The 9,570-nt window shown below is 43.2% G+C and overlaps 1 protein-coding gene across 1 annotated transcript in view; it reads left to right on the top strand.

Annotated features, from left to right (window-relative positions):
* Nucleotides 1–661: 661 nt before the first annotated feature.
* The window catches only part of OCLN (occludin), a 34,539-nt gene continuing 25,630 nt past the window's right edge, over nt 662–9,570 (top strand). Inside the window, exon 1 of the mRNA XM_088443775.1 lies at nt 662–824. The gene's annotated coding sequence lies outside the window, so the exon portion shown is untranslated. The remainder of the gene's footprint in view (nt 825–9,570) is intronic.

Below are 9,570 nucleotides of genomic sequence, written 5' to 3'. Positions count from 1 at the left end.
GATGTGTGCACTATAGTTCATTCTAGGCTTGTATTTTGCAGTCGTTCCCAGTGGGGTATCTATAATGGGCTCATGTGTGTGGTGCACATGGGCCCATCAGTCACGGGGACCCCCACGGCTCACCCTACATGCTATACGCACCTTTTAGGTTGTGTTGCAAAAATCAGCGGGAAAATGGCACCTGCGTCATTTTCCCACAGATATGCGTATGCGCAGTAGACTCTGGCACATATAAATTATGTTTATTATTTCCTGGCAGGTACAGTATGTCCATCATGTACTGTAACAAATGTTTTGCTAACTTAAGACTTGTCTTGATGTTACTACGACTGTATTAATATTGTATTTTAGCTCACACACACAAAAAGAAACAAATACAAGTCAGCGTGCCAATGCTGTGTCCTGATTATGGATGTGGAAAGTGCCCGGTCCTGTCCCTCACACCCAGCTCTGGTATCACTGCTGTAAAACCTGACATCATAAACTGGTAACGGCTGTGTGTGACCTTTATTTCATTTCGCAAGAACATTTCTTATAGGCAGAACCAAGAATCAGGTACACACAGAGCTCAGCAGCAGTCCCAGGTGTAGGAGGAGGAGAGGCAGGAACCAGTTCCTCCTGCTCCCAGGTGCTGCTGCTCAGGTGCCACGCCCGGCTCCCCGGGGCACTGGGGGAGGGGGCACAACAATTCCTCTGCTCGCACTCCTGCCCTGAGTCTCAGAGGGAGCGGGCTTAGCGTTGGGATTGTGCTCTGAGACTTTCTATAGAACGCGGAGAACTTCTCTCTGATCCAGAACCCGGAGGACGCTGAGGAGCCCCCGGAGGTGAGACACTTTACTTCTGCTCTTTTGTTTTTATTGATAACAAGTGGACACGAATAGTCCCATTGGCTAAACCGAAAGTCAGTAGTAGGAGGTGGGATTAATAAAGCAAAAGTGGTCAGGTTTTGTGGAACTGAAAGTCTCAGCATACAGGACGGAACAATGTAGTTAATTTACACAACAGTTGGAAACCTACAGATAGCCAAAGCCTGACTGCAAGTGATGTTGTTGATAGGATCATATCCATGTTTGTGTGTGTACAGTGCACCGATCAGCCATGATATTAAACCACTGACAGGTGAAGTGAATAACAATAATTATTTTGTTACACTGGTATCTGCCAAGGGTTGGGATATATTAGGCAGTAAGTGAACATAGTTTTTGAAGTTGATTAGTTGGAAGCAGGAATAAAAGGCAGGCAAGGAACTGGGTAACGTTGACAAGGGCCACATTGTAATGGCTAGATGACTGGGTCAAAGCATCTCTAAAACAGCAGGTCTTGTGGGGTGTTTCTGGTATGCAGTGGTTAGTACCTACCAAAAGTGGTCCTGTCAACGACAAGCGGTGCCGGGGTCATGGATGCCAAAGGCTCATTGATGTGTGTGGGGAGTGAAGGCTAGCTATCTGGTCCTATCCCACAGGAGAGCTACTGTAACACAAATTGCTGAAAAAAAGAATGCTGGTTATGATAGAAAGGTGTCAGAACACACAGGGCATCTCAGTAGATTGGACAGTGCCCATGCTAACCCCTGTCCACCGCCAAAATCAACTACAATGAGCATCTGAACTGGATCATGGTGCAATGGAAGAAGGTGGCCTGGTCTGATGAATCCAGTTTCTGGCTGTGCTTTGCTTACCTGGGGAAGAGATGGCACCAGGATGCGCTATGGGAAGAAGGCAAACCAGGGGAGGCAGTGTGATGCTCTGAGCAATGTTTTGCTGGGAAACCTTGTGGTCCCGGCATTCATTTTGGATGTTACTTTGACACGTATACTTTAGGTTCATCACTGTTCTCCATTTCTCAATTCCCCTTTGAATCTATCTGGTTTTAATTAAGTAATTAATAGTAAATGCTCTTATCCTTTAATGTAGCTACGTTATGTCAGTTGGTAAATTGCTGTGATAACCAGAAGCAGAGCTGTGTAGATTGACTAAAATGGGTAACGCTGTCAGGTATGCCTCTATGGCCCGTATTCAGTTGCCGGCAAAAAGTCCTTGACATTCCGCCTACATCGTGTGTTTTTGGAGAAAATACTTTCCGTGCGTGCAACCGCTTTTCGCCCTATTCAATTCCAAAGGATGCGAAAATGTATCCCGGCGAAACTCAAACAGGCGAAAAGTGATGTCAGATTTTGGGACACCCCCCAAAAGATGCACTAACCTGGGGGATCACTATGGATATCCCCGAATAGCCCTGCTGAAGGTATTTGGGGTGTTTAAATGCTCTCAATTTCTGCTATTTAGCATCTTTGCACAAGTGGTGAAGAATAACATTTAGCAGTATTTTTTGGCAAAAATAAGTAGTCCCAGCAAATTTGGGGTACATGAAAATGGGTGCAAGCATGGTTTAAAATTGTTAAAGTGAGGTTTTAAAAAAAACAAAAACTCACCTTCAGCAGACTCCTGCAATAAAAATAACACCTGGGGCAATCTTGGGGGACCCCCTGGAGTCTATTTAGCTGTTAATTTGGTCCCCTAACTTTCTTTTCTGCCCCCAAAACGAAAGTACTTTCTTGAGGTGATATCAAGTATTTTTTATGTTTTTTTTTTTTTTTTGATGCAGTTTATTTTTGAGGCACTGTCCCAAGGCTGCAGGGATGTTCCTGCAACTTTGCACCCCAAACCCCCAATTCTGCACTTTTTGTGCATCCATTCAGAGGCGAATCTTTTCCGCTTGTTACAAGGCGCAATCTTTTCGCACCAGCGAAAAGTCTTGGAAATTGAATACGGGGATAAGTTTCTGCCTGGCGAAATGACGTAATCAGCGGAAACTTTTCGGCTTTTCGCGGCAATTGAATACGGCCCTGTGTCTCTATTAACTGATGTTGATCTAAATAGCCATCTGAACCTGTTCTGTCAGTGCAGTGGTGCACCCTGACAGGTTGCATGTTATACACTGAAAACCATGAAAATCCGTAGTGAGCCTGAGCTAGTGGAGCAATGCCTAGATCTCTGGGTAGGGACTGCCACATGATCAAAGTGTCTCTTCTAGAGTCACTTTGAGGAGCACTGCTTAACAAGTTAATGATGAGGGAATGCTGTGAGTTGTGTGAAGAATGGTATGGGTCATTTTTAAATACTTTCCTATGATTTGCAGGCTGTGCTCCAAAATAAGTAAAATTTCTATGTCATCGATCCTAAGTACCAAACAGCCTGCATAAGATTCTGTCAATTTGTGTTTATTAATTTTATTTTCCTTAAAAATCCCATAGCTTATGATAGGAAATTGTGTATAATAATAATAATAATTATTATGGTTCCTTAGCGTTAACACAACACCCACTAAAGGGGCCTATCCATTACACGACTTTGTGAACAATCCGACCAAAACCAGGAGGTTTTGATCACATTGTTCACAAAGTGGTGTAATGGATAGCCGGCAAGGACCAGCGATGCGCGTGCACGCTGGGTCCTCGCCGACCCTGACTATCTACGGAACATGCTGGTCAACCTGACGACGCTAGTCAGGTTCCCCATGTTCCGATATAGGAGGTCGGGATCCTGCACTGAAAGACGTTCAGTGCGGGCGCCGCACACGGCGACCTGAAGGTCTGAATGCTAGACGTTCAGTCTTTCAGGTTGCCTAATGGATAGGCACCATTATAGTTTTAATACTTTTGTCTGGTCTACGTAGTCCAGTTGCCCCTAGTAGTTCGGATTTCAGACCTCAACACTGGCCCGACTCCTTAATGTTGGACAGCAGTTTTCGGGTAGGTCTACATGAGTGTTTGGTTTGTGCCCATGGTACTGTAAGCGTGAGTTTGGCTGTGAGTTTAAAAATAATAGATCTTGATTCCCCCCCCCCCTCCCCCCCCCAAAGCGCAGCCTGTTCATAGGAGAACAGGATCTCTATACACTCAGACAATCATATGAACACTTATTGAACAATGACTGTTTTTTTGTGTTAGTGATCCGTGAAGGGTTTATGAAATTGCCATTGTATGCACTGCGACATTCAGGCTGCCAGTACTGGCGAATTGACAACTCTCGAGAGTAACTATTGCACCGGTATTAATAATTTTTCATTATATTGGTGAACCCCATATGAACTTATTAATATATTACGATTAGGAATGTATGATAATTGTTTAAAAAAATTTGGGGGTGCCGCCTACTGACAACTAATAGAAACACTTTAAATCATACAGGCTACCTAGCAAATGCCAGAGTAGTCAGTTTCACCCAAAACAAAAGACAAGAGTTGTCTTGTTTTTGGTGCGCAAACTTTCATTTACTAAAATATAACCTTTATTATTTAAAGAAAAAAAAAAATATGTACACTTATACAGCGCTGTATAAGTTTTTTTAAATTTTATTTGAAAACTGTTGTTTGTGCATGCTAACTAGGACCTTAGATGGGTTTAGTGGTTTTATGCAACTAAACACTGTCTATTTGAGCCATACTTACCGACTTGTAGGCTGCCCCCTTCGGGAGGGGGCAGCCAGGTCGGCTATCTTGTCACAGCAGGTGCGGGTGGCATGGCGGCTCAATTGCGTCATTGTGGCCCCGCCCCCGGCTGTACAGAGCTGACAATGCAGACACTGTAAAGTAAGGGGCGGGGCTACGATGACGCGATGAATTGCGTAATCGCTTCCCGGACTACCTTCTTTTGCACAGTAAGTGGGCAGTCACGGGGAAGTGCGGGCCATTGGCGGCTGGTTGTGGGATACTTGCCTAGTCTTCCAGGCGGTCGGAATCAACACCCGATTTTCGGGAGGCTCCCGACCATTTTGGGAGAGAAGGATAAGTATGTTATGAGTGCGACATGCACGTAAAGGCTTGGGCGCCCTGATCTCCCGTCACTTTAGACAGGAGATTGGGCATGATAAAACTATTTGAATCGTCCCAAAAGACTGTATATTGTTACATTCTACTTGTATATTAGGTGTTTCATATTTGGTTAATCATGAAACTGTTGGAAATACAAGGAGTTACAGATTTCATGTTTTGACATGCAGACTAAAGCCATCCTTATATAGGTTGAGTCTCCCATATCCAAATATTCCGAAACACGGAATATTTTTAGCATGACTGAGAATAGTGAAACTTTTGCTTTTTGTTGGCTTAATGTACACAAACTTTGTTTAAGGCACAAAAGTATTAAAAATATTGTATAAAAATACCTTCAGGCTTTGCGTAGAAGGTGTATATTAAGCATAAATGAATTTCATGTATGTACACAAACTTTGTTTGAGGCACAAAATTATTGAAAATATAGAATAAACTTACCTGCAGGCTGTGTGTGTATATATAAGGTGTATATAAAACATAAATGCATCCTGTGTTTTAGATTTGGGTCCCATTCCCAAGATATTTCATTAAGGTATGCAAATATTCCAAAATATGGAATATTCCGAATACATCTGGTCCCAAGCATTTTGGATATGGGAGACTCAACCTGTAATATGAATTCTAGATGTACTGGTTAGGACAGCAAATCCTGTTTGTCTATGTGAGCGGTTACTGGCTAAAAGGTAGCCTGGGGTCACTTGTGATCTGTTTGAGACACCTACTGATGACCGATCTGTACCACTCCGCTTAGCGTGTGTGTGACCACCAAATCCGCTCATTCAGCATTTGATCCAAACCCATCTCCACATACGGGCAGCTGTACAGTACAATGCAGTCATACCCTTATTGTGCTTTGTACGATATAAATGCAAATATGGTTTAGCTTACAGCTGTGTAATGTTTGACTAAACCAAAAGGGGAAAAAAAAAAAAGACTACTGTTGCTGTATGTATTAGGCCAGACTGATGATTTTCTTTTTGTCGGTAGTGTGTTCCGAGTTTTGTTGGATATAAAGCTTCCAAGGCTAAATGGTTAAATGATATGAAACTATGTAGGCCTGTAGACTAGCTCTGAAATCCATTTGATGTTTGGAAACTCCCCGCAGAGAGCCTCTCCCGCTTCCTCTCCATATAATGCACATTTTTGCTCTCTAAACTTGGCTCTGGTACTCACAGCAGGGTTCTTGGTGTGTTCCTGTAGCAAAACAGCAGAAGGATCTAGTGTGTGCAGTCCACCGATGCCTGATTCACTATGCTACTACCTGTGGATCCATTGTTTTGCAGAAAGCTGTTAAAACAAACTATTTAGATATTACACTATGCTGCTCAGGTAATATACATTTTTTCTAGGGATGTGCGTTGATCCCATGTTTTGGATCTGGATTCGGTTTTCCAAAACCACCCTTGCGTGTTTTGGTTTTGGATCTGTATTTTAACAGTTGAAATCGCATAATTTGGTCCTGTTTTCGTTTGTACAGTATTAACATTTATTTCCAGTCATTTCCCATAAATTTTGACTGCCTCACAATATTGATTTAATCCAGTTTAGGCCAAAAGGTTGCATCGAGCTAGCTGGCTGATTAATAGCAGTGGGCTACACTAACATGTGGCAGTTCAGCTTCTAACATGGTGCAGAGTGGCACTGCAGTGGCAGACAGGTTGACCGTTTAAGAAACTATAAAATTAATCGGACAGCAATGCCCCAAACATTACATAATGCAAAGAAAAGAGGTGCAAGATGGAATTGTCCTTGGGCACTTCCACCCACCCTTATGTTGTGTATATAGTAAACAGGACATGCAGAATTTAACAAACCAGTCACTTCAGTGACAGGGATTGCCAATTATGGCTGAAGCTATTGGTTTGTTTGGGCCCCAACAAAACAAGGTACCAACGAGCAGCTGACATTGCTGGCAATGATCTTTCACAAACTGGCTTTACAGAGGTAAGATATTGTTGCCATCATCTCCGATTGCTCACCCTCATCAGTGTGTACATCATCATCACAATATTAATTCGTCCCCGCTAGAATCCACCATTACAGCCTCAGGTGACTCTAATTTTTGGATGTAATTGGTGGTAAAGGTCTTCCTCGTGAAATTTGTAGTTCATTTTGATGAACATCATCTTTTCCACATTTTGAGGAAGTAGCCTCCTACGTTGATTGCTGACAAGGTTCCCGGCTGTGCTGAAAACTCTTTCTGAGTGCACACTGGAGGGTGGGCAGCTCAAGTAAAGCAAAGCCACTTTGTGCAAGGGCCTCCAAATTGCCTATTTTTCCTGCCAGTAGTGAAACTGACTGTCTGACATGCCTATATGGATGCTATCATTGAACTAGTCCTCAACCATTCTTTGAATGGTGACCATATCAGATGGAGTCACGATAGAGGTCTCATTAATTGTAGGCAATTATTTTAGACCAGACACGGTCTGATGAATCCTGCATCACTAGTGGATCTTTTTTTTGGGAAAGTTTAGTTTTTTCCTGACAGCCTCACTTGCTGAAGAAACTGGAGGAGCCATTGCTGCATCACATGCCGCTTGAGCTGACAATTTCCATACCAACAACCCTTTGCATCTCTTCAGATGTGTCCGCTGGAAAGAAAGACACGAAGTATGACTTAAACCTAGGATCCAGCATGGTCGCCAAAATGTATTGATCCGATTGGTAAGATCCTGACAAGCCTTGGATCTTGGCAAAGCAAATAAAGTACTTGATCGATAAGTCCGACATGCCTAGCGGAATCTCTTTTGTTTCAGTTCCTCCTTAAGTTTCTCAAGCTTCTTTTCCAACAGTCTAATTAGGGGAATTACCTGACTCAATCTGGCAGTGTCTGAACTCACTTCGAAGGGTTTCAGCACTTTGCACAACACGGAAAAGTATTTTCCACTGAGCTTGAGTAAGGTACATGTGTCCCTTCTCTTCCTATGTCCTAGTTTGTTGTGTAGCTTTGGATGGCTTATTGCTGTTCCTCCATCTGCTGAAGCATATAAAGGGTGGAGTTCCATCTTGTAACTACCTCTTGCTTCAGCTGGTGACAGGGCAAATTTAAAATTTTTTGCGTGTGCTGGAATCTTCTACATGCACCTGCTGAATGGCGAAAATGTCCAGAAATTTGGCGGGCCACAGAGCGCATCTCCTGCACAGCCCTATCATTTTTATTTTTGCACCACCAAGTTGATTGTGTGAGCAAAACATGGGGCGTGTTGGAATTCACCCTGCTGTAATGCTCTCTCAATATTGGTGGAGTTGACAAAAATCGCAAATCCCGAGGAGTCTCCAAGCGGGGTAATCCATTTTGCAATGACCTCTGAGTTTTTCGAAGAGGTTGTCAGCAGTAAACCTCTTAGTGAAACCGCTGATATACAGTGTAGCCTTCCTTTGACTGAGCTGCTGTTTATTAAATTCTGTTGGTGCCACTGAAGGCAATACACCCACCCAGTGGGCTGTTAGTCATGTAACCTTGCATTTGTCCTGTTCCACTTGTCCACATATCTGTGGTTAAGTGGACAGTGGGTAGAACTGCATTTATGGAGGATTTTTTTTTTTAACGTCCCTGTTCAGGCTAGGAATTGCTTTTCCAGTGAAGTGGAACCTAGATGGATATGGTAACGGGGACCAAGGACCTCAATTAACTGTCTAAAACCCACTGCACTAATGGCTGATAACAGACACACCTCTAATACAGGCATAGATGTTATGGCATCAGTGATCCACTCTGCAACTGGGTGACTGCTTTTATACTTGCTCCCCCTTGCAAAGGATTGTTTAACAGTCAGTTGTTTTTTAGAACTACTACTAGTAGTCTTCCTGATCCTCTTCTGAGATGAAGATCCACTCCCAGCAGCAGCAGGTGTAGCGCTCAAGGATTCTTCTGAGGAATCCAGGATAGGGGAGGGACTGAGTTAACCTTATCATATTGGATGCAGGACTAGTTCAAATCATGATTTGAGGATATTGTTGATAAAGGTGGTGTTGGTGAAGATTCCAGGTGCTTCGATCTAGCAGAGAGAAGGGAGCTAGCTGACTCTGGACTGCTTGTTATTTTTCTGCCAAAGTTTCTGAGTTTTGCAAACCCTTTTGATGCATGCGCTGTAGGTGACGTACCGGGGAGGAGGTTCCTAGATGGGTAGGGTCCCTACCTCTGCTTACTCTATCAGGACAACTGGTACAGATGGCTTGACAATTGTCTGGATTTGGGTAGAAATTATTCCACACACAAGTGTATTTTTTTTGTTTTATGCCCAGGCATAACCATGGGCTTTTCCTTATCATGGGCAACAACTGTTTCCACTGGGACCTGATTTACACAAACAAAATCCTCATCATCCATATCCTCATCAATAACATCCTTTTTAGCATTGGCTACTCAAATATATCCTCATCCTGGTGCACTTCCACAGAAGCATCCTCAATTTCTGCATGTTGACTTGATCTGCTCATCACAAGTGGTGGAAGGAGGCTCCTCTTTGAGTACAGTATTGGAAAAGTCAGGCTCACACATGGCACTCGCTGACACACTTAGACTCTCCTCAGGGATTTCAAACTTATGAGCGCACAGTCTGTTCCTATGCCTTAACGATTTTACATTTTTTTTATTTTTTTTTATTTTTTAAACGTCTAGAGGGAGAACCAACAGTCACAAATAAAGGCCAAGGCCTTAGACTTTCCTTGCCACTTTGTGTGGTGAAAGGCATATTGCCAATTTTGTCTATCTGCAGCTAACTTCCCTTTGAT

Source organism: Taudactylus pleione, unplaced genomic scaffold (assembly GCF_031769625.1).
Source record: "Taudactylus pleione unplaced genomic scaffold, aTauple2 ptg000333l, whole genome shotgun sequence".
Classification (NCBI taxonomy): domain Eukaryota; kingdom Metazoa; phylum Chordata; class Amphibia; order Anura; family Myobatrachidae; genus Taudactylus; species Taudactylus pleione.
The sequence above is the reverse complement of the archived record's forward strand: the minus strand, read 5'-3'. Positions and strand labels throughout refer to the sequence as shown.